This window comes from Phalacrocorax carbo, unplaced genomic scaffold (assembly GCF_963921805.1).
Source record: "Phalacrocorax carbo unplaced genomic scaffold, bPhaCar2.1 SCAFFOLD_73, whole genome shotgun sequence".
In the NCBI taxonomy this organism is placed as follows: Eukaryota; Metazoa; Chordata; class Aves; order Suliformes; family Phalacrocoracidae; genus Phalacrocorax; species Phalacrocorax carbo.
In genome coordinates this window covers 479,087-484,096 of record NW_026990539.1, presented here as the reverse complement: position 1 = coordinate 484,096, position 5,010 = coordinate 479,087, and the positions used below count along the sequence as shown (strand labels likewise).

At 52.5% G+C, this 5,010-nt stretch overlaps 1 long non-coding RNA gene across 1 annotated transcript; it reads left to right on the top strand.

Moving 5' to 3' along the window:
• Positions 1-2,824: 2,824 nt before the first annotated feature.
• On the top strand, positions 2,825-4,787 carry LOC135311451 (uncharacterized). The gene is made up of 3 exons (XR_010371082.1): positions 2,825-2,904; positions 3,270-3,396; positions 4,619-4,787. It is a non-coding gene; the product is annotated as an uncharacterized LOC135311451 (long non-coding RNA).
• The last annotated feature ends 223 nt before the right edge of the window (positions 4,788-5,010 follow it).

The window sequence follows — 5,010 nt, the reverse complement described above, 5'->3', positions numbered from 1 at the left end:
CCCTCCAGGGAAGCTCCTGTGCGAGGAAAGAAGGAAAAGCCTCCCTTTTTGCCAGAGGAGCCATCGCCCTCTTCTTCCTCCTCATCCTGCTCTGGTGATCCTAGTCCAGATGAGTTGTTGTGTCTCATTTGTGAAGATACAATGTCCGATGCCGCTGTTAGTGCCTGCTGTGGAAACAGCTCCTGTGACGGATGTAAGTGCAGCTCCCACGGTTGTTACTTCAAAACATCACACCTGATCTTCTGAAAGCAGAAAGAGGAGATCAGGGAATTACTTTGTCACCAGCTCTATTTAAGACTTAAGCAGAGCCTGAACAGGAAAGGACTCTTCTCACTTAAAGGGAAAAAAGGCAGGAAGCTTTTTTCCCTTTTTACGTATGTAGTTAAATCCTCTTGACAGGTGGAAGGAGGAGTTTGAGAAGAGAGCCTAACTGCGCAGGTGATCACAGTATTAGATATCGAACGCGTTTGGTTTGTCCCCAGCCCTTTCCCTCACACAAAATTATAGAGCCATCTCTGGTGCCTTCCTGTGGTCTGCAGCCAACGGGGAGCTGGGCATTTAATCCACACTCCTCTCCACGGGAGAGGTGGTTAAAAACTTCAGAGCTGTGCCGGTTGTAGCTGGGATAGAGTTAATGTCCTTCAGCGTCGCTGGCAGAGTGCTGAGGGCACACTGATGTTTCAGCTGCTGTTAAGTAGCGGCTCCGTGTCGCTAAGTAGCGCCTCTGCTAGTCAGGGGCCTCTCCAGCTTCCCGAGCTCTGCCCGACAGGTATGAGTGGCCGCGCCAGGGACCCCTCTGCCCGCCCAGCTCCATCAGGGGTGATGCCCAGGTGCGAGGGCAGAAGGAGGCCCCGAGCCGTGCGTCAGTCGGCCAGAGTGAGTCGGCCAGCGTCAGTCGGCCAGCATCGCCTGCCCGCACTCAGCTGGCTGGCGTCAGTCAGCGTCAGCGTCTGTTGTCGGGAGTCAGTCAGGACTTAATCCTGTCGGCACCGCTGACCCCCCGCCTGGGGTGTGGGGCTGAGCGCGGTGGTTCAAGTGCCGCCTTAGGCCCGTCAGTCAGGGTGGCTGTGTCAGCCTTGGCTGGCAGCTGTCACCTGCCTTTGGGCACACGGTGCCGTGTCCTGCTCTGCTGAGGGCGGCTCCTCATTCCCTGCCTGCTTCAGCTCGTTTTCCTGCTTCCACGTGCCTGGGCTTTGCTGGTTTAAGGCAGTGAAACGAACTTAATCAGGCTTCCCTTAACTTTGTGTCTTCTGCCTAGTGAGCCGTCGGACAGAGCTTTGGAGGAAGAATGGTGACAAGCCCCTGCTGGTGGGGTGGTGTTTTACTGGTGTGGAGGAGAGGATACTTCAGTTGGTGGGAGCGAGTCCCCAAACCCCGGGGCCTGTCGCGTGGGCTGCCAACGTTTCCGCAGCTCCCCTCGTCGGGCGGCTGTTTGCAAGGGGTGTGTTTGAGCACTGGGGGTTCAGCAGCCGCCGGGCCCTGGCCCTGGGCAGCCTGCTCTGGGGGACCCTGCCTGCGCAGGGGCTGGACCAGCTGCCCCCAGGGATTCCGGAAGGCCTTTCTCTCCCTTGTGACTCCGTGACTCTGGAACTGGTGCTGCGAGGGGCCAGCGCTGTGGGAGCGCTGGGAACGTTGTCTTCCCTGGGCTCTGCCTCTGTCGGGACGGCTGCGTGTGCGCTCTGCCCTGAGACACTCGGCGCCTGCGCCCGCCTGTCCAGGTACGCCAAGCAGTGTGCAACAGAGCACACTTTCAGGAGTGACCTGAGGAGCTTTTGCTAGCTTGGCCGCGTTGGAGAGGGACTGCAGCTCCTGCATGCAGGAATAGTCGTGTTGGAGAATAACCCTAGGAGGCAGCTGGGTGAAGGGGCTCTAGTGTCAAACGCTGATGTGTCTCGGGTTTGGGTTTGTTCATGTAAAGGGAAATGAAATCTGTGGTCTGCATCAGATACGGGATCGGGGCTGTATTTCTGGGGAAAATGTCACTGAGCCAGTCATGAATAGTAATTCAAAAAGCTCTATAATTGTGATCTTTCCCTGCTGTTCAACAAAGCGGATGCTGTTTTTCTCAACAGAGCATAGTTTTTCTTCCATTTCTTCTTCTTTGGCTTCTTCCCACTCTTTGTCCTCTTTCCTTAGACAATGTGACCCGAGCAGTGTCAGGCAATGGTGTCCCTTCTCTGACCACCAAGTAACGCTTCCCTGAGATCACTTTAGCTTCCACATCTGGCTGAGTGAAAGAATGACGCCCGTCAGCCTCAGCCTCCCTCCGTGCGAGAGTGAGCCTCTACGTGCACGAGGGAGTCCAGAGCTGACTGAGAGTGCCTTGGGTGCTGCCCTTTCTAAAAGCGAAGGGGTTTCTTGCAGCTCTCCTTGCAAAGTGCGTGTGTGGTTTGACATGTGCATGAGCTAGCAGGACGGCTTACGGCCACAGAATGGAGATGGGCAAATCCCCTCTCCTTCTCCCCGGTGCAGTGTCCTGCCTCCTTCCTTGTGCCAGCTTTTATGCTTGCTGGCTCTCTCTGCAACCCCGTTTCACTCTCTAAGCTGGTGGGAAACTCTCTGCTCTTGTGGGTGCGTTCCCTGTCTGCTTGGGGAGTTAATGTGGCTCCTAAGGAGCTCTAAAACGTGTGCAGGTCAGGGCAAGGGAAGGCACAGGGATACAGGAGCAGAAGGAAGGAGCAGATGGAGAGATGGGGGCAGCAGCAAGGCCTCTCTTTTGGTGGCACTGAAGTGAACCTGGTTTGTGACATCACGTCTGCAGCTGCGACTGACCGTATCTGTAGCTTTTCCTTCAGTAAGCCCGTAACATTGTTGGCCTTTGAATCTGACTTTCATGTACTACATGTCAGTCAACGGTGACATCCCAGAACACTGACTTGGCTGGATGTGATTCTGCTCAAACATGTAATTTCTCAACTTGTTCTTTCTTATTTATTTTCTGGAGCTTTTTAATGCAAAACTCACTCTCTGACTCGTGCCGCCTTGCTTGACTTGACTCCAGTGTCTTGGGCTTTTTCCCATGTTGTTTATCCTGTCAGTACCCCTGCGTCCCTTTTTGTTGGTGATCTCGTAGGCATCAGAAAAGCAAAGGATTCTGCTTTTGCTCTGCTGTGAGATCCAAACCTGTCCTGAGTGCCCTTTTGTTAAGGAAAAGAGCCGCAGGAGGTGGCCGGGAGATTATTCACGGCAAAGGGATGAAAGTTCTGTCAATCTCAAAAATGTCGATGGCTGTCAGGAGCCTCTTTTGGCATTTTCTTCTCTATTCACAGTGAAGAATGCGAGACCTCGCGGCTCAGGTAACGAGCAGCCTGCTGCAGTTTCCCGAGGTGACCATTCAGGCTCTTGGGGAAGATGAGCTCACCCGAGGGTCTGTGCTGCGTGGGCGGTTTTCCAGAGGTGAGCCTTTTCCTTGAAATTGGGTCTTGCTGTGAAGTTGTTACTGCCTGGAGGTGACCTGAGGCACGGGGTCACAGCATCAGCTGTGTCAGGTTGGTGCTGCTCAGGTGCGTCAGGTTTTGAGAGAACAGAAAGGATGAACTATGACAAAATGATGAAAAATGTTAACATTAAAACATTAGTAGAGTTAAACTTTGAAAGGACAACAGCCTGCGGCAGTCTTGAGCTATTAAAATAACACGGGCAAGTCAGTGAGCCCTCCTCAACTTCTAATGGAATGAAAGGCAGTTTACAAAAAAGTCCTGGTGTGGTTTTGGGCTGTATTTATTGGTACCATCATAACATCCCGTGCAGAACTAGTTCTCCCACAGTGTTAGAGAGGCAGCCTCCCCTGCTTTTTCTTTCCTAGCCTGACTAAAAACAGAAGGAAGAGGAAGGAACAGAAGGAAGAGCCCCCTGTTGGGCGCTGCAGCCAGGTTTGCAGAGCATTTAATGGGACGCAGAGGAGTGTCCCGGGAGAGCTGCTGAGAGCGGCTGAGCAGATGAGGTAGCTGACTTTGTCGGTGATCTGAAGGTAGAGCCGGGGGCCTGCCTGGGTGTCCGGGCTTCTGCTGAGACCATGTAGAATCTCTCTGTGTGACTGTAAGTGCAGTAGTTGAGTTAATACTCCCTTTGTGTTGGAAGTAGTTCAGTGAAACTAAATGTGCTAACTTCTCTCTGTGATCAGCGCGTGTAAAAGTTGAAATTGGCTCCCGCAGTGCCCATTTTAAGGTAATTCCTTGTTGAAGTCCAAACCCCTGCCCAAAGTAGGCGTGTGTCGAGCAAAGTTAGTCAACTAGAAAAGAATTGGCTGAGATTTTGCCATATTTGAGGTATGCTTTAGGAGTTGTATTCCCATATGTATTTAGATGATTTCTAGCAAAACCAAGCTGAATATGGTATAAAGACTAGAGACCAATCTATTGTAATCTTTATCCCAAACAAGCAGAATTCTTCAGTGCAGGAATGACAAGTCCAAATGCAAAATCATAAGGTGGTTCATTTTACGATGCATTGGTTGAGGATTCAGTGGGTGATTTTCAATAATCGACCCGAATTCGGTAAGCCTCTCTTGCTCTGTGAGCTACTTCTGTTGAAGCAAAGGGGCAGTGATTGTGATTTTCCCGTTGTTTTCAACCCTCTCTTGGGAGTGTGCTTTAGCCAGCCTTTTCTCTTCTTCCAGGGAGAGATGGGCTGGCCTGGCTGGCGTGTGGCCCTCAGCTGGAGGTCGTGAGCGCTGTGACGGGAGAGCGGCTCTCTGCACACCGTTTCAGTGGAGCCCGTGAGCAGCCTCCCACCATCCGCGTGGTGAAGGAGGTTTCCTGGCAGACGGGAACGGGGCTGCTGGTTGGCTTGAGAGAAGCAGAGGGAAGTGTTCTCTGCCTGTACGACCTTGGAACATCGAGCGTGGTTACAGCAGTAGTTCTGCCAGGAAGGGTGGGTGCTTTTTAATGGGGGAAACGTTGTCAGGTGCTGCATAACGCTGTTTCAGGAGCAGCTTTGGAGCGTCTCTTTGCTAGGACGTCCATTTTCTCTATTGTGTCATCATACTGTCACTGCAGAGTGTCCAGTCGA